Source organism: Polyodon spathula, chromosome 1 (genome assembly GCF_017654505.1).
Source record: "Polyodon spathula isolate WHYD16114869_AA chromosome 1, ASM1765450v1, whole genome shotgun sequence".
Taxonomy (NCBI): domain Eukaryota; kingdom Metazoa; phylum Chordata; class Actinopteri; order Acipenseriformes; family Polyodontidae; genus Polyodon; species Polyodon spathula.
In genome coordinates this window covers 83,109,572-83,130,177 of record NC_054534.1, presented here as the reverse complement: position 1 = coordinate 83,130,177, position 20,606 = coordinate 83,109,572, and positions in this window count along the sequence as shown.

Below are 20,606 nucleotides of genomic sequence, written 5' to 3'. Positions count from 1 at the left end.
ACCCCATCTTTTTACACTGCCGCTTGGAGAGGGCATCAGCATTGCCGTGCTTCACTTTTGGCCAATGCTAGATGTCCAGCTCATAGGATAGGAGCATTTTGAGCCAGTGGATTACCTGCCCATTGGGTTCTCTGAACCATAGCAACCACTAAAGCACGGCATGATCAGTGCAGAGCACAAACCAGCGACCACAGAGGTAGGGGCGGTAGTGTTTGATGGCTTTTACTATCGCCAATAGCTCCCTCTGAGTGACACAATGATTGTGCTCCGCATTGGTGAGGGCACGGCTGAAGTGCACCACAACTCACTCTCTGTCTTTAGGGGTGCCTTGGGACAGCACCACACCAATACCCTCATTGCTGGCGTTGGTGTCCAGGATGAAGGCTGCTGTTGTGGACGGGGCTGCGAGTACAGGAGGGCTGGTTAGGGCATGGCGCAGCTGGGAGAAGATGAACTAGTGTTCGTGGGTCCACTGGAAGTGACGGTTTTTGTCCAAGAGGTGGTTCAGAGAGCTGCCGATGGTGGCAAACCCCTGTAAAAACTTCTGATAATAGGACGCAGGGCCCAGGAATCTGCATTCTTGTCTGGTGTTGGCCTGGATGGGCCATTGCTAAACGGCAGAGATTTTCCTGATGGCCGAGGAAGGTGGTTTTGCGCCTGAACAGGTGGCACTTGTCGGGGTGGAGTCGCAGTCCAGCAACCTCGATCCTCTGCAGCACCTGCCACAGATGGATTAGGGCCTCTGAGAAGGTCAGGCCATGTACCAGCAGGTCGTCCAGGTACACCACACATGCTTGCTTGGGGATGCTGTCCAGTACCGTCTCCATCAGCCACTCGAATGTGGCTGGGGCGTTGCACAATCTGAGTGGCATGACTTTAAACTGCCACTTTGAGGCCCTGTTCGGTGGAGAATACGGTCTTCGGTTTGGAGTCCGTGGTGAGCGCCACTTGCCAATAGCCACTCCACAAGTCAGGGGAGATGAACCACGAGGACCTGGCGATGAGGTCCAGTGACTCGTCATTGCAGGGGAGTGGGTAGGAGTCCTTCCTGGTGACCACGTTTAGTCGCCGGTAGTCAACACAGAAGCGTAGACTCCCATCCTTCTTGTTGACTAGCACCATGGGCGCTGCCCAGGGGCTATTGGACGGCTCAATCACTCTACCCTTCCGCATCTTCTGGATGATCTGTGCAGCCACCTCACATCGGAACAGCAGCAGCAGGAGGGGTGGTTTCCAAATGGGTGGGGCTCGGCCGGTGTCGATGCGGTGGTGAACCATCCCAGTCCATCCCACATCCTCCAGCCTGACTGGAAAGAGGTGCTCAAATTCCTGCAGTAAGGCACAGAGTTGGTCACTCTCCTGCTCCTATAGCCCCTCCTTGCTGCGCTGGTACACCCCCATCATAGCTTCATTAAGACGGCTTCCTGCAGCTTTCATGCAAGGCACAGCTGTTGTGATTTCTTTCACCCCCTATGCTTTGCTCTGCTTACTGGAATCCGGGATGTACTGATGGCCTGCTTGCTCCTTTTGCAGGAGCCCGTCAATGCTCTTTCACTCTGCACACGCCCTTTGCACTAGGGTTTCCGCAAAGACTGTTGCACTGGGTAGGTTGGTTGGGTAGGCCCACTCCAACGGTCACTGGACCTTTAGCCAGATCTAGCAGCCCACTAGAAGAGGTCTTGCCCGACCAGGGTGATGGTGGATCCAGTATCGATCAACACGGTGCAGGGCACGCCCTCCACCCTGCAGTTCAGATGGAGAGAAGTAGGCGTGCAGGTGAACGGGCTGCCAGCATCCCCAGCAGAGATGGGTACCCGGGAATAGTGGTGGTCCACACTGTTCCCCCATGGCTTGTTGGACAGCCATGACATCCCACAGGGTCTCCATCAGTTCTCTTTCCAGGTTCTTGGGCGAGTTGGAGGGTGGTCTGTTGCGACCAGGGTTTGGCAAGGCGCAGGTACTTGCGGAGTTCACCCAGTCCCATGACTTTAATGAACTGGAACCGGTCTTGCTCCTCTGGCTGCAGCGTCTTCATATGCCTACTGGGCTTCCCTCTCCAGGTCAATGGCTAGTCAAGCTCACCTGCCATTTGTGTTCCCCTGTACTGCCAAACCGCCGTTGGAGGGTGACCACTAGGGCATGGTAGATGCCCATCTCCTCCTCTGCCAGGTTCAGTAGCACCATCTGGGCCTCTTCTCTCAGCACTGCTGTCCGATCCTGTGCACTGTCGTCCTTGCTCGACTTGAAAAGCTTACCCAACGCAGTTAGCTGCGCATGGAAGGCCACCCAGCTCGTGGTGCAATCAAAGCTTTACAGCTTGTACCCCGCCATCCTGCTGTACTGTTGTCGCTGTCAGGTTGATTGGCCTGCGAACTCGCTTGGCTCTGGGTATCCGGCGGGGCAATCTATGTCCTCTACCACCGGTGTCCTCCGTCTCTCAGCGTGGCTCCTGACCTGTTCCTCCATTCACGGGGGCTCCGTCCAGAGTTCCTGGGTGCGCTGGAACAGTTATTCCACTGCGTCTCTCGTCTCTCCTTCTCTTAGCCTCTCCTGTTTGACACTTAGGTGTTCCATCCTTTATCTCGCTTCATGTCAGGAATCACACCACTAAACTTATAGCCTTAGGCTACCAGGCTTGAGACACATACCATTGGCCAACACCAGGACCAATGGGCACAGAGAGACAAACAATAACCAATGAAGCTGCACAGATGACAACCAATGGGAACAGACCAGGGAAGACAAACTAACAGCTGATTACACGGTACGGGAACACACACACACAAAAGGTAAACAAAGAATGGCGGAATACAGTAGGAAGGGACTAATATGCACAGTATGCAAGAACAAAACGGTACATAAAAATAAATGCATGGCTCACTATAATACACAGTCCTCATGTTTTGTCCACAGTTTTTGCCTGCAGTCTGAGATTTAAAACCGCCTCTCATGTCATTCGCACTGGATGACAGAGTCCAAATTTAAAATAGTTGTGATCTCTGCTGCTGATTTCAGATCCCAGTAACAGATGTAAACCAAGCATTAATGTAGGCTATAATCCCTTGGTTAAGCTACCTGATCATCTGGTCATTTCAGTATGGTGCAACGACTTGATTCTGAATTGTGTGTTTCTTACATTTACTTGGAGCAAGTGCCTTGCAGGGACAGGTTAATGGTTACACTCCAGTGTACCACATGTACTGGGAAGTTAGACATGATTCTGAGCTATATTGAGGCCACACAATTTGATGACCGAAAAATACAGTTATACAGATCTAAACAATTTGCGCATAACAAGTCTCGCTTATGTTAATGTGTGGATATGCTTTGTAAAGCACTGTGGCAAAGTGGTTTGCAGTGCTCAGGTGTAGTGGTGATGTGATTAGGAAACAGAGAACAGACAACAAAGTTCACGATCCAAACAGGTTTTATTATTGTAATCCTGGTCTGGTGACCACAAAGAATAATCCCAGGAAATACATACCAATGTGTATTGCACTGCTCCAAAACAACGGGTTGCAGTCCTGAAATAATAAGACACAGTTCGCAATTAATGAAACACAGTATAACCCACACAGAGGCACACGTTCACAAGTCCAGAGTGATTGTTATTTTACTAGTGGTGAATATAAAATGTATTTGTGTACAATGGTGCAGTGTTGTCCAGCCTGTAGCGACAGCTCCGGATCGTGTTAGCTGTCTAATAAATAACAAACAGCACAATTAGAACCGACAAAACAAACAAACAAACACTAGACACTCATGGTAATATTTTGCTCATCCTTTAGCTATTAACCATAAACAAAGGAACAGATCACCTAGCCACATCCCCTTTTGTACCTTCAGTCACGCCTCCTTGGTTAGCAAGTGCAACCATTTCTCCTCCAATCCATGGTTGCCACATCACTTTCCCTCTGCAGCGATGACTTAAAGTACCGCTCTGTTCCCTTTACACTGTGTCTTCACAGTTTGGGAGTGAGATTTATCACCAAGAATTATGAATTCTGTCTCTGTCACAAGCACCTATGTATGTATTCACAGGTATTTGTGTATGGGTTCTCCAGGTAATGTTGCAGTGTATATTGTAAACCTCCACCTCAAGTATAAAGAGTTTGGAGACAAAGAAAGGTTTGGAAAACACTACAGTTTGAAAATGTAGTTCTTGCCATGCCCTCAGAATACTGGTTGAAGTAGCTTTTGGTAAACACACCCAGTGTGTTACAGTTGTTAACTGATGTTTTTTGCAGCAGACCTTGAAGGAATTGACCTACACAAATGTATTTTGAGAAAAGCATCAGAGTGTCATGCAATATTACCATATTTATTACCCAATTTTAAAGGGTTAAGGGTGGAATTGAAACCAAGGCCAATAATTCTCAAATATAAAAAGTTTACATTAATGAAAGTCCATCTGGTAGTCATGCTATGAAAATCCCTGCAGTCTCATAACTACATTGGTGAAGTCGGTTTTTATTGCCAGAAGCAATAAATTCTCCAGATATGCTGTTATTGTTGTGCTTTTCAGTCTATAGAGTACTTACTTATTAAGATTCTGTAGTTTCAACAGTTTCAGAAGACCCATGCGATCAAACTCTATGTTGGTAATGCATTTCATTTTAACAATCGCTGATATCTGAAGTTAATAAAATAAACAAAAAAGGACAAATCTAGGATGGAAGTTCATTAAAAAATAAAAATAAAATATTTACCAAAAGAAAAAAAAAAACAGCAAAAAAGTAAGTAAAGGCTGCCAGTCACAATCAATGATTCCTTTTAAAATCCATGATCAATTGATATACTTTTTTTTTTTACTGTCTGAGGTTGTGTTGGTCTATCCATTACCAGTGCCTAAATTGGGTAACTTTCACCTTCCAAACAGAGACTGTGGATTGTTAGGGTAACACTTCAACCAATATTGGTTTAATTTTGGTGAATGAATTTGTTTACTGCACTTTATTTCATGTGTACCAAGTTTTACACACTACTGGTTTGCACCACATCATGTCAGGTATGGGATAATCTTTTTTCTAAGCTTGCACACAAGAGACATCACCCAGAAACCCCTGGGAAGAGAGTACATGTGACATCACCAGTCCTGAAAGAACAGAAGTCGTTAACAAACACTCTTGGAGTATATGTGAATTGGTGCCTAGAAGTCCTCACTGGCAATTGGGACCAGAAATTAATTTGGAAGTGCCTGTAAGGTGTAGCAAAGGCACACATTTTTTATATTTTTAATTAAAGTGGGCATTCATAAGAAAATGAATATGATTTCCACCTGCTTCAGGGACTTTTACAACACAACTTTTAACACACTTAACTAATGAGTGTCATAGATTGCCATTTATCTTCTTAGCACAGCATTTAACTGCATTCAGCAGAATGTCCTCCAAGGTTCCCACTGTCACAGAGTAGGGTGTGGTGACGTCAGAACCAGGAAGCAGTATACTGCAGAAAGAGTTACAAGGCTGAAACTGCCACAGCAGTATATTTACTAATTAATAAATTAAACAGTCTTACAAATACACAAAAGAAAAGGGCACATTGGCCAAAACAAAAGAAACACAAACAGTAACTGAACTTTACAAAAAAAACTTTACCTTTAAACCTAGAAGTCTTGGTAGCCTCTCTCTCTCTCTCTCTCTCTCTCTCTCTCTCTCTCTCTCTCTCTCTCTCTCTCTCTCTCTCTCTCTCTCTCTCTCTCTCTCTCTCAAGCTCTCAAGCTCTCAAGCTCTCCCTCAAGCTCTCTGTGCAATGAGCCCAGAGTGGGTCCTTTTATATTCTGTGGCTGGAGCCTTAATTACCCATTAATCAACCTTATTAAGGCTCCAGCCTCATTCCCACAAGGTTATAGGGATTGAGGATTTAACCCTATCCACACCAAATAAACATTATTAGGCTGGTTTTACACTGGACTTATGTAATAAATAATAATGACAGATGCTTTTCATCCGCCCACATATAAACATCTATAATAATAATGCAATAAAAATAATACTAATACATAAATATATAAAAGGGGCAGGCACACCGTCACATATTTCATGGTATAAAGGACATTGTCCCTTTCACTTCACACTTTAATGGGAAGTCTTGCTGATAAAAATAGTATATGTGGATAAAAGGTGAATGATTCCCTGTTTTCCCTCAAAGTTAAAATGAACAAGCGGTGTAATTAAAATACTGTCCATATTCCCTATGAAGGATTTAAATAACTCACTACTGTACCATGAAAAAGGGCCTTTGCCAACAGCGCTAAAAGTATTTGGATCTTTATTGAGATATTGTTCAATATATAAATGGCCTTGGTTTTCGCTTCTTATAACAAGCATTGTGGTGTACTTTATGTTTATAAGTACAGTTATGACATGGAGAATACTGAATAGAATTATAATCATCAAACTTTAGGGACATTGTTCCTTGCTAGAGGCTAAACGTGGTGCCATACCTTTACTAGGTTCTACAGACTTATGTCATGGATCCTAAAAACCCTAGTTTTGGAACTAGTGTTAAGGGTGGCTTCCCAGTCGACCCTTGTAACACAGACAGAGGTGAAACTCTCCCTCAATTTTTTCACCCTAGCTACTTATTACTGGGGTTCTGTGTAGTACTGCACAAGGCAGCCTTTGACAGACTTAAAGCATTCCAATTGTTCAGCAATCTTGCCCTTGTGACAGCTCTGGTACACTCACCCATTCGGTAATACTTACATTTTGTACTTGAGGGAACATTACGTTATCATCATAACCCTGGTTCCCTGAAATAGAAATGTAACCTTTAACCTTCAAGGTTGCTGCGTCCATGATTGCAACAGGCTTGAAGGAAAAATGACGCTGAGATCTGTGAGCGCAGTCCTTTTGTGCAATATTCAGGACACAGGTCTTTAGGAGGTAAATACTCATTCAGTAATGGTTACATTTCTATTTCAGGGAACCAGGGTTATGATAATAACCTAATGTTATAACACTTTGTGTAATACTGTCATTTAGAAGTAAGTCCATCTTTGGCGGTCTGACTCAACATATTGAGTGTAGAAGTTATTACATTTATTATGCAAGGATATGTCGATAAGTGCTAACTGTACAACCAACTTAAATTGTATCACAAACCATGATAGGGAAACACTGGAATCAGAAATTAATATGAGATCTGCCCATTTACACAAATATGTTCTACATATTTTGGATATTTTTTGCTCCACAACAATCTGGTAAAATATGAGCTGCAACTTTGACATGTTTAGTTTAGACATAGGAATGTACCAACCTAACATCCCTAGTGCAAGTTCCTTTCCACAGATACAAAATTGGCCAATTATTGGAAAGTATTATATGCACAGTTATACCATAGTGACATCTTTTGGTAAATGGGTGGCACTGTTTGCCAAGCTAAAGTCCTATGTTATCACAGAAGCAAAGGTACAATTCTCGAGAAGAGAAATGTTACCTGTTCCCTTTTTTGTGTTTACATGGACTTCGATAGCAAGTGCCTGGAACCTGGGAATGAATCATCCCAACTTAAGTACAACCCCCCCCCCCCCCAAACAATCAACACTGTATGATATGGCTACCTAATCAACAAATTATTAGCTGTAAAACATTCCATACTGTTCACTGGTATAACAGGAAATGTGAATGTAAGTAATTCCAGCTAGTTCTACAATTTACCTAATGTATATTATTTCATATTGTTTAATATTTCAGCATTGTATTGCATCCTTGAAATGAAATTAAACTAATATTGCTATTTATTTATCCTCTATATAGAGTATGTAAATGTGAATTTTTTGTTATAACATTTACAGTAGCTTTATTTCGGTTTAAAACAAGTTTACAAGTGCTGCAGATACAGGTTTCATATAACGTAATTTTGTTTTATATTTAGTATGTTGTTGTCCTAGCACTGCTAAACTACATTCAAGATCAGGCAGGGTATGCTCCTGTTTATATTAACCTTTCAGCTCATACCTGTTCTGAAATGATTAAATCTAAACTAGAAAAAAAAAATCATATTGGGTAAGATATCTGTGTTTTTTTTTTTTTAATAGAACACATTTTTACATAACGAAAAACAATGTTATAAGACAAAACCAAAAAAAAAAAAAAAAAAAGCAATTTGGCTCAGGTAGAAACCATTTTTAGTTTCCTCCATCCTCCCTTCCTCCTCCACTATACGGCTCGGCTCTGCAATGGTCTCCCGCTGTGGCATGTGAATCTCACTTCCCAATCTTAGAGGCTCGGCCATGCTGGCCTCGTCCTCCGCGAACCAGAGGGACCCACAACCAAATCTATCCTCTCTCTTGTTTTCCCGCTCTCTGCCCACTCTAACGCTTTCTTCCCAGGCTTGGAGGTCAATCGTTTCAGTCTCTCCGAGCCTCTTTCCTAAGAAACAAAATGCTTTCTCCTATTTCAATTCCCGAGGTTCTTCCTCCACACAGGCTTTGCTCCTACTTTTTTTCTTATTTGCTCACTGACATAGATTGCCTTCAAATTGTCAGCGTGCTGGTTAGTGATTCGAACAAACTGTCTTAAAGCCATTCTATTTATACCATGATCTTGTAACTGGGTGGACTTTTGTGAAAGAATACTCTTTGTAAAGGTGTTCTGATTAACTTAAGGCAAATAACCAATTAGGATAGTGTTGCAATTTTAGTTTTTTTTTTTTTTTTTTTTTTTAATTTATACCTCATCTTTTTTTTTTTTTTATATTATCTGTAAACAAATGTATTGTCTTAAACTTGCAATGAATAATTCACCTTTGTATTTTGTCAGTTGGTTCAACTCACTGAGAAACTGTTAGCTGTTTGAAACCACCAGCCAACACTTTTATTAATGGTTTTTCCCTTCCTGTTTAGGAGTTTTCTAACATTTAGCGCCACCCCCACCCCAAGTAGCAGACCTGCTAAAACCTAAAATAGAAACTTATACCGAACCCCTAAAACACACACACATATACACAAAGAAACCCTTGATCCCTGCACTGCCAATTGCATGGCAACCCTATCATCTCACTGTCAGCAAAAAAAAAAAAAAAAAAAAAAAAAGGAATTTCAGAGTGTGTTGTATTGCTCTAACAATCTTTATGGTATAACTTTCTTACATAACTTGAATTATGGACATTGATGTCGTTTGAAAAAAAAAAATACCAAAAGAAAATATCAACTTTAGTAATAAGTAAGCGTCAGAGTGGCTTCTCACCACTGAGAAATGCCCACTACAACCCCTGGTCATAAAGATGACTTTGATTACAAAATATCAAAGGTCTCATTTTATAAAAAAAAAATCAATAAATTCTCTTTTACTGCTTCACACTTCACTTGAGGGCAGTGTTGATATTTAAGTACCTATGTGGATACAACGTGCACTCGTTTAATGACCTTTATTTGTTTTTGGGGGGAAAATGGAGAGCATTATTATTATTTTTTTTTTATTTAGCAATCAAAATTAAAACAGTATGTGAGCTGGTGGGGGCCCACTTCATTTTGTAGGATAACTGATGGTGTGTAGAACTTGCAGAATGACAGGCAGGACACAAGGATTACAAACAACGATAGGTTTTATTACTCTTCCTTTCACACCTGGGTAAAAGAATCCAACACAAATAAAAACCTTTCCTGGAGTTTAAGGGCTTAACCCCAAACTTAAAGTTCATTAAATAATAATGAAAAACAATAACACACACATGTTCTTTGTCTTTGTGAAGCCCAGATTTGATGTAGAGTTCGACTCACCGTCTCGTTAGACTTCCTGCAAGGAGAGTATTAAACTGTTCAAGAATTAAGTGAACTCTTGTGTTTGATATTAACTGACTTTCTTCTTTCTTTTTCAGGTTTCCAAAAGCTTCCACTAGAGGAAGCTGCTAAGCCAGGATACACAGGTAAGTAAGGGAACAGTCCAAAGAGCATAACAAAACAGCACAGGTCCAGTGTTGCCTCTCCAGGGTCCCAGGTAGGTATTACCAGGAAGATGGCTCATGGCTGCCCCTCCTGGGACTAGTGGAACCAGCAGGTACTTTGTAATTGTATCTTTATTAAACAACAAACAGTCCATAACCAACTCTGGTCATAAAATATATATTTTTTTATTTTTGAAGTGCTGTTTTCAGTGTGTAACACCAGTGTTTTGCGCTTTCTCTCTCTGCCCCCTGTATCACGTGGCTGAAGAGTTAGTAATTTATTTCAATGTTGTGATTTTGTGCCGACTCTAGGCTTTTTGTTGCAAAGTTTAAACAGGTAGCATTGCCTGGTGAAAATAAAAAGCTTTAAAACTGAAACAGGTTTGCATCCTGTCAGTAAAACTGTCCCATTCCATAAGCTTTCCCAAGGGTATTCACAGTGAGGATATCAAAGGAACAACACAGAGACAGCCCCATACACAATTGTAGTTTCCCTTTGTTAAAAAATTTCACTCACTGCTATTGGGTTTCATTACGCCTTTCCATGGCATTTTAGTGTCTGTTAACGAGTCTTCGTCAGGTGGTGAATACAATGATCAAATAGGAGCAGCAACTCTCTTTATACAGGTCATCATTAATTACATTCAGTTATAATATCAATTAACAAATGAATGGCACGTTTAAATCTCCATATAACACTTTGTTAATACTTATTTCATCTCTTCATTTAATTGATAGACGAATAGCCCATCATTTTTCAATTAAAATCAAACAGCAATTAGGTAGAAGCCAACCACTCACATATATCAAAACATTCCAATTAAATTCATAATCATGATACCAATTACAGCATTTAGACAGGCCGACTGATATCGTGCAGCTTTCTTAAACTGGATTTCAGTTTTTAGGTTGTGCTGGAGAAACGCAAGTGCAACCTGCCTGATTTAGCCACAAAAAATTCAAATAAAAAGCAAGGGAAGCAAAACAAAAAAAAGTATTAGACAATAAAAAAACAACAACAACATGTTTCCATCCAAAAAAACAAAACATTTTGGTCAATGTGCATGGCTTTTTAGCGTGAAAAGGCGATTTGTCCACTCTTAAGTCCTACCATGTTTTGTCTGTACATTTGCTAAGGCCTGAGGAACGTGCATGATATGTGCGTATTACGTCACTTTTTAAAATACAGTTAATTAAAGTAGACTCCCTGTGGGCTAATTGTTACATTGGGCTAATCTAACAGACAGACATATTTGGAAAGTACGAGATTCTAGTAAGCCACGTAATATGCTCACCATCAATCAATATTCTAAGCAATAATAAAAGAATGCGACAGTTTCCTTGTACAATGATAGCTTATTTAAACTAAAACTAAATCCACTGTTTACTTTAGCTTACTTTACTCTACTTACCTACATGTCCAAATGGAAGTTTAATTGATATTCACTTTGAGAAATAGTGGTTTGACATAATGAAAGCAATACATTTTTGTGTTAGCTAGAGAAGTTTGGGCCCCTGAGCCAAGCATAGGACCTGTTGTCTGGCAGAATCAAATACGTGTACATAAAGTCAAATTAATATCTATAATTTCATTGAGCACTTATGCAAAACATATCACCAGTTTCATTGTTATAATAAAACCATAAAAAAAAAAAAATCTGTGCTAGGTTTCAAGCAAATCTTTGTTTTCATTAGTGTATTGTAGTTATCTTGATTTTCAGTATCCATATTTAATCAATAACTATGATAATATGATTTGATTGCTACTTAATTTTCCACGATAAATGACTGCTGTTTATTCTGCTGTCTTAGGGGCACCAGGAAACAAGAAAGTCATTATTTTTGTGGATGATCTAAACGTGCCCAGATTGGATCATTATTCTTCCAAGCCTCCGACTTACTGTGACATTACCAAGACTTTGGATGATTCTATGACAGACTTTTTTTCTGGAAAGAGATGCAGGTCATTGCGCGTAATATATATATAAAATGCAGTGAAATTTCTTAAACTCTGCAAAGAGAAAGTATTTCATTTTTAAAAATTAGCACTGCTTAAAAATGTTTTATAAGAACTGTAGTTTGGCGGCTGGTTTAAATTGAGTCATGGGTTGCTTTTGGGTACTTCATAATACAAAAAACCTTCATTATTACCCAGTCAAGTTTTCTCCAGGTTTTTTAAATTTATTTTTTATTTTTTAATTTGCAACATATAGTAGCAGCTCACAGTATATGAACCATGCTATGATTTTGTGTAATTTACAAACAAAGATATTTGGCAGCAATTAACATATGGAAGTTTACCCTGTTTTGAAAGAGACAGATGTTACCAGCAGATGCCAGGACATTCAATTATTCACCTGGAATGTCCACAAATTGAATTCTGGCATGAAATGTTTAGGATCTCTGTTAGACAAGGCCAAGTGCCCTCGATTTTGTTGGCCTATCTATGCCTCATATTGCTTCATAGTGTATGTAGACATCAAGAGTGAAGGTTTGTTTATTATACAGTGGTTATAATGTCAGTATGCTACATGAGAGAGAGAGATAGAGAGAGAGAAATCCCTAACTGATTTTAGGATGCTATCTGTGTATCCCTGTGATGTTATTGACAATTTTCCTCAAGGGAACTGATTGTCATATTAATCAGAATTCTGTTACCCATGATTATGTACCTAAACGGAAGTGCTGTGGACATTTTCCACTGCTGCATTACATGGTGACATATTGACTGCAGTCAGGTAGTGGATATGAAAATGTTAATTAAAACCATAAATCTAGAAAGATTTTTTAAATTATATTTGTAGGTAGATTAAATATGGGTTGTAGGTAGATGCTTAAATGTCTAAGCTACTTACTCGTAAGTTGTTGTAACTGGTCCTATTGTAAAGTGTGGGTTATTTTTAGTGTTGCTATAGAAACACTATTCACCAGAAAACAATTGAATCATACAGCGTACACCTTACGATAGGTAACACAATTTCTGGAAACCACCATGGGTCATACAGAGGTTTGTAGCAAACACATGCTCAATATGGCCACCATTTATCATGAAGAAGACTTTTATGTATGAAATTCCTTTAGAAATGGCAGAACACAACATTTCTACAGGGATATTTAACTCAACTTCTTATAAATACAGTCTGACTCCTCCAACATGCAACTGATTTGTGTTTTCCTGGTATACAATTATACAATTATCCCCACCCCCCCCCCCCCCCCCCCCCCCCCACCCACCCCCCCCCCCCCCCCCCCCCCCCACCCCCCCCCCCCCCCCCCCCCACCCCCCCCCCCCCCCTCCTCCCCCCCCCCCCCCACCCCCCCCCCCACCCCCCCCCAGGAAATTTAGGAAGATCTTATAAGATGAACTACTTGCACTCAGAATTATTTGTGTTAGTAGAAGTTACGATGGCTTTAAAGATTTCCATATGCACTCAGATTTTGTTTAATTGTGTATGTATAAGTTATAAATATGCATGTTTCCTATATACAGTTAAAAACATGAACCTGTTATCAAAGATAGTGCAGTGTAAACCTAGTTAGGAAATGTAGAACTATCTTACAGACAGACAGACATCTGGGGGATTAGTGACATAGAGCATTCTGTCAGAGATCTCACAGGTATTTTTCTTTCACATTGGCTCAGGACACTCCAATAACAAAACTACATTTTAAAGTTCAGGCAAACAGGCATCAGAGGGCTTTTTGGACAGCTTTGGTAACTCTTTAGCCTTTGGTTGTCATGGCATTTACCCCATAATGTCACATGTACACAACAGCACATAAAAAAAAAAAATACTATGGGCTGATTTATTAACTGGCGCAACCCCAGATATTCAATGAAATGACACGAATACCAGTGTTTGAAATGTATTACTGCAGTGTGTGTTCTTTAAGCATAACAGAAAAACTGTCACAAGGCAAAGAAAAGACATAGAAAAAATATTAAATGACAATTAAATAATTATTTAGCACATGTGTTGTGTCTGGCCTCATTATAATTGTGCCAGATACACTTGCAGATAAAACACTGTGCTAAAATAAAGCGGTACAGACATTAATGTTGCATTTGAGCTGGTCCATCTGAGTTTAGTAAGCCAGCTCTTAGCTCCTATGTTACATCTGTATCTCACCACACTGTCACACATACACCATTCACAACACATTATTATTATTATTAGTATTTTTGATAACAGCTGCATTTACAGTTTGTTCAATGTACAAATCTTTTTCATAATCACCTGGAAAGGGATGATTGTCTCTGGTAGAAAGGCACTGTGATCAATAAGGCACGATAAACGGCAATCTGCTATAATATTTGTCTTCGTTTGAAACATCTTCTACCGGCACAGCATGTAAAGTTGTGCATGATGGAAAAAGTTTTTCCAGAGGGAACTTCCACTCTAGTAATCATCAGGCGAGCCGAGTGCATTTGGAAAAATGCAATGTGTAACCAATACAGAACTCTATGCAAGCAAATTTCATACACCCTGTTTACCTGCCAAGGTTAGTTTTAATTAATTTGAACTTGTACTGTAAGCACTTTCCTAAATATATTGCACTTACGCCATATTCTGGCTGGATCCAATAAGATGCTCCACACTATTATGACCTCTTATTTCTACTGCCAGGTTCTCATTAATTTCTATAATATAGTAATGGTCATCATACCATTGACTCCCTTTTCTGTACCAAAAGGAGCTTTTCGTTAGTTAATATAAAAAGATCATTCATTACAGAGACCTTGAATTTAAACTGCTGACGACCCATGAATCTCGCTTCAGTTGCCAAGACTCATTTTTTCAGTCTAAGTCATGCCTGGCACTGCTTTGCTGTAAGCAGGCAAAAGCAAGGTTACCAATTAATTAGATTTCTTCAGTAAATCTACTGTATATTATAGTTCTTAAATAAAGTCTGCACTATATTGTCTTATTTTCAAATTTAACAGTTCTTGTGTTATAATAAAACAGTTACAATTATTCTAGAATACATGTTTACTTATTTTTTGTAAATAAGAAACTTGACTATGGACACATTCTTGAGTCAATTAAACTAGATGCTCATTTACTGACAAAAAGCTTGTAGCTTTATGCATTTGCCCAAGTTAGTAAACTAGGTTACAGCTTTGTTTTACATTGTTTCACTTTTAAACTTAACAGTTTCCCTGTAATAAATACTTATGTTTTCAATCACAGTAAAACTTAAATAAATGCAACACTTCTTTTTAGTTTTAAATTTTATTCTGCCCAACAGTTGCTTTTTCTTTTGTAATATGTGTTTTTGGCTCACAATCATCATCCCAATTAAAGTTGTTACCTTCCTAATAAGAACTTACAATGTAGACAACTTTTCAAATGTAATTAATGAAATGCTCACTTATGCCTTTTCTCTCAAGGCTATAAGCCTTTTGGCACTGGTAGCTCTCAGTTAATGAGAGTTTAGCTCATTTCACAGGTATTTCTGGTTAGCGCAACCTCAACCCAGCTCCTTCTTTACTCAGACTTAAAATGATTTCTATAATAATAATTTATAGTGTTCTACTAGAATAAACTGGAATATAGTATCTTACAATATTCTCATAGGACTAATACATAGTAAATTATTTTTAAAAGAATTCTGAACAGTGTGTTTCAGTAATTTGTTTGGTATTTCTGCTGGCTTTATATTCTTTAAAACACATACAGTTATTACAACATTTTAACACTGTTGCAGTTTCACAAATGTTCTATTTGTATCTCAAAGATCTGCCTGCTTCCAGTAGTGGTGACAGTCTTGGATCAGTTTCTGCTCTCAGTGAGTCTGTCAGTTCTGCTCACAGGCGTAGGTGACTCTCTTTAAAAGCCTGATACCTGCAAAAAACTTAAATCGTGTTAGCTGGGCTCCTATCTTTACATTCTCATTCTCATCATTGTGGGAAAACTTCAAAGGAATTAAGCTGGTTCTATCTAAGAGCCATGCATCTCTACTGCATACACCTTTCACTCAAAAAAGGTGCTTGCACCTTGTACAAAGGAAGACGGGTTTTAGGGTCAGATGTGGTTTGGTTTGAATTTTCATGCTCCACTAATATCATACAGCTTTCTGTACTCCTAACTCCGTCACCTCTGGGCTGCAAGTGCGGCCACTAAATAGACCGATGCGCTGATTGAGAACCTCATTATCATAACTGCAGATCATTATTTGTGCATGTTGAGTAATTTGCATTGCTCTTAAGCTTACAAAGGATACATTGCAAAATAATTGCCTGGTCGCAATTCAATTTTAATTTTGCATCTGAAATTATTTGCATTGCACCTATACTTACTGTACATCTGCACGAGCCCCCCCCCTATTTTCACCTGCTACTGTACGGTAACGGCCGAAGGGGAGGGGACAGGGTAGCGGATTAGTTGCCTCCCCTGTCCCATAGCTAATGATTCTCCTGAAGGAGAGGAAGAGAAAAAGAGACGGGTTACAATAATAGAATATATCCCTTTGACAGCAGAACTAATGAGCTTGTTGTACTACTTTAATGTTCTGAAATGCACATAAAGGCAATATTTATCAGTTAGCTTATTTAATATTGGAATTGACATTTGTTTTAAGTCTACATATTATTCTGTTTCAACATATTAACAATGTTTTTGGTGAATGCAAAATTACAAATCTAGACAATTAAAATTAAATAACATTTTCTTTTCTTTTTATAAACTCCCCCCCCCCCCCCCCCCCCCCCCCCCCCCCCCCCCTGTTTGTTTTTTTATTGAAACGTTCTACTTTCTCGACACAAATTCAAAACTTTCACTTACAAAAGACTGTGTTAAGGTTTTGAAAGTCCTTATTGTGTATCCCCAAGACTTTTTATAGGGGTCCCAAAAATATAGGGTTACACTGTTGGAAAATGTTTACAATATTGAAAATTTTCAGTGTTTCAAAGTTGTTTTTTTTAAATATCCGCTCTAGTGCACTGGAGTTTGATTTCTGTCCTCTAAATCATTGCAGGAAGAGCGATTTAAAAAAAAAAAAAAAAAAAAACAGTGCTCTGGCTTTTCTGTTCCGTACCGCAACATGAGGCAGAAACTTTTAAAAACTATAAACTCAATTACCCAAAGTTTAATAACATCCTTGGGCTGAGAGAAAGTGAGGCAGCTGATTCTGTAACTAGTAGCAACTGTTATTTCAATCATGTTTCCTATAAGAGTTTCCAAGACCAATTTTGATCAATGTCGTTAGCACCTTATTATGGGGTGCTAGGTGGGCGCAAATGAGCACAACCAGACTTTACGTTGTGAAGTTATCTTTGTACCATGTTTTGTCTCGAGTTCCTACGCCTGCGCAACCGCAAGGTGTTGACCAACAACTTAAGGTACGGCTTTTAGACTTTTCCAGGAAAAATTGTATTTGTTTTTGGTCAATTTGCATGGCTTTTTAGCTTGAAGACGATTTACCCACCCTTTTAAGTCATACCATATTATAGCAAGTGGAATGCACGCGATATGTGCTGCTAAGTCACATTCCTACTACAATTGAGAGAGAATTTGGAGTTTCTAAACTGCATGGGACCCCCGCCACTGTGTTTCTCAAAAAAGTCACAGTATGAACTTCATGGATCATCTCAGCCTACCAGCTATAAGCATAGCTTTCACTATACATAGCCTCTAAATTTAAACCTGGCTTAACCCTCGCTGTAACAGAGTCTGATAATAAAATCTTGAAACACTCATTTTAGTGGTGACTTAGTTAATGCAACCAAATTATATCATCGTTTTGTTTTGTTTTTTTAAAAGGTTCCATACACACTTACATATACATAATTGACAAAAAAAATAGTTAATAGCTACCAGAACAGGCATTGTCTTAAATTATTTAGCAAACGTACGGCCTGTTGTGTTAGATAGCAATGCCCTTAGAGAATGAAAACCTTAAAGGTCTCAGTATCTCTTCTTTGACATTTTTTGATGATGAATATTTTTTTTTTGTGAGTTGCCTTTTTACTTTTGTATTAAGTTTTCCTTTTTTGCATTTAATTTTAATTTTAGGTGCTGCCCAAATCCTGTAGTTAGGTGTCAAAAAAATCTACTCTATATTCAGAACCATGGATTGAACATCTTTTGCATACTAAATCTGTAGCAAGGTTTGTGAACCCCTGCTTGCCAGTCCCTTAGAAAGAATCGCTAAACTAGTTGATGAACAATCCAGTGGGATCCTGTTTTTGAAGGATGGAGCAATCGGCTAAGGGAATCAAACATAGCTAATGGAGTCTGCAAAGGGGTTAAGCAACTTCAGTAAAGAGTATATAATTTTTCTTGCTTGATTTTCTCATGTAACTCATTAAAATATATTCTCTTAGCCGATGCCAGTCCGGTTAGATTGAAGATGTAAGATATACAGGGGGCGTGCCTCCAACAATATGAATATTTAGGTTTATACTTAAAATGTGCATAAGACATTGTCACACTTTGTCACCTAGGCAGTGAAATCTGCTGTCCATCTAAATGCTGTTGTTTCTGAGCGCGTTCTCACTTAAGGTTTTATTACTGGCTCTTATTCCACCCCGAGCCACCAAAATAATTGATGTATTTATTTATTGCCGTTATATGGGCCTTGCAAAGCATATTCATAACCCTGTTCTCGTCCGTCTGAGCAGGTGCCGGAGCGAGCAGGTAGCACAGATGAACTGTTATTTTCCTTTGACAGTTTATGGCCTTGGTATGCCAATACGGCAGTAAAAATGCCAGTGCCCCAGATAAGAGGAAACATTCTTCCAACTGACGTCTAACATAACACTGTGTAACAATTATTATTATTTTTTTTTTTGTTCCTGGGTAGTAAGTGTTATTTCCTAATTGCTTATGCCTCAAAAGTATAGAAAATGGCTATTATTCCTCACAAACTTTGCTTTTGTGACCAGGACAGTGATATTTCAAAATATCACTATTTCCAATGGGAAAATGGGCAAATGTGTGTCTTTTCGTTCACATAAAGTCAGAAAAAAACAACATATGACTCCAAATTAACATGTATTTATACTAAAGTAATACAAAGATGACTACAAAAGATTTAGAAGTGAGTAGTTTTTCGAGATTTTCAATTATACTGTATTTACAGTATAATTGTAAATCTCAAAAAACTACTCACTTCTAAATCTTTTGTAGTCATCTTTGTATTACTTTAGTAAATACTTCTTAAAGGCAATTCTGAGCACAAGTTTCTGCAGGCCTCTATTGTTTAATTTACTTTTGCTGGATGTATAAACTTTCATCTGTTCATATCTTCTTCATAGCCTAATAATCTACGCTTGCTCCAAGGTGATGAAACTTCAGAGATGTTTAGTGGTGTATTACTTAAATACTGGTATGAAAAATAAGTATATCAGAAGTTACATTTTTTAGTGTACTTTAAGTATATAAAGTACTCATTTTCTGAAATACTTTAAGTTTACTATTTATATACTACTTATAGACGTTGTCATACTTGTTTGGGACTAAATTGGCCCACTTTTTTATACTGCTTTATGAAATTAGTATACTTTATTAAAAGTATGTCTCTGGTAAACTTAAAGTATACATATTCTAGATTAAAAGTACTTCTGTAGTGTACTTTAAGTACACTTTATATGTACCACCTACAACTTTGAGGTACTATTTTATACACTGTAGTATACTTCGTATACTTTAATTTTAATAAAATTATTATGGTGAACTTAAAGTAAACTTATTAAAGACTAAAAGTACATTTACTACAAATAAGTGTACTTATTTAGTGTACATTCTCTGTACTACTTATAAACTTATGAACTACTATTTTTGTCTTAAGTTGGATAACTTTAGTATACTATTTTACTAACTCAGTATTCTTGTTTTCATTCCACCTTAGCTTTTAACTACTTAAAATAACTGATGAATTAATTAGACCAACTTAAAACTTTTCTTCAATTCTTATTTTGTTGATTGAACGACATATAAATCTACTTAACTGTAGCCTTGCAAGATATGGAGCTGTGTGCTTCAGCAGTAACTGAAATCACTGGGACATTTACAGATTACCATTTATACAGTGGCCAAAACCATCATTTTGACTATGTACAGTGGCTTCCAAAAGTATTGACCCCCCTTGGCATTTTTCCTATTTTGTTGCCTTACAACCTGGAATTAAAATGGATTTTTGGGGGGTTTGTATCATTTGATTTACACAACATGCCTACCACTTTGAAGATGCAAAATATTTTTTATTGTGAAACAAACAAGAAATAAGACAAAAAAACAGAAAACTTGAGCATGCATAAGTATTCCCCCCCCCCCCCCCCCCCCCCCCCCCCCCCCCCCAGTCAAAGTCTATAAGCTTGGCACATCTAGCCACTGGGATTTTTGTCCATTCTTCAAGGCAAAACTGCTCCAGCTCCTTCAAGTTGGATGGGTTCTGCTGGTGTACAGCAATCTTTAAGTCATACCACAGATTCTCAATTGGATTGAGGTCTGGGCTTTGACTAGGCCATTCCAAGACATTTAAAATGTTTCCCCTTAAACCACTCGAGTGTTGCTTTAGTAGTATGCTTAGGGTCATTGTCCTGCTGGAAGGTGAACCTCCGTCCCAGTCTCAAATCTCTGGAAGACTGAAACAGGCTTCCCTCAAGAATTTCCCTGTATTTAGTGCCATCCATCATTCCTTCAATTCTGACCAGTTTCCCAGTCCCTGCCGATGAAAAACATCCCCACAGCATGATGCTGCCACCACCA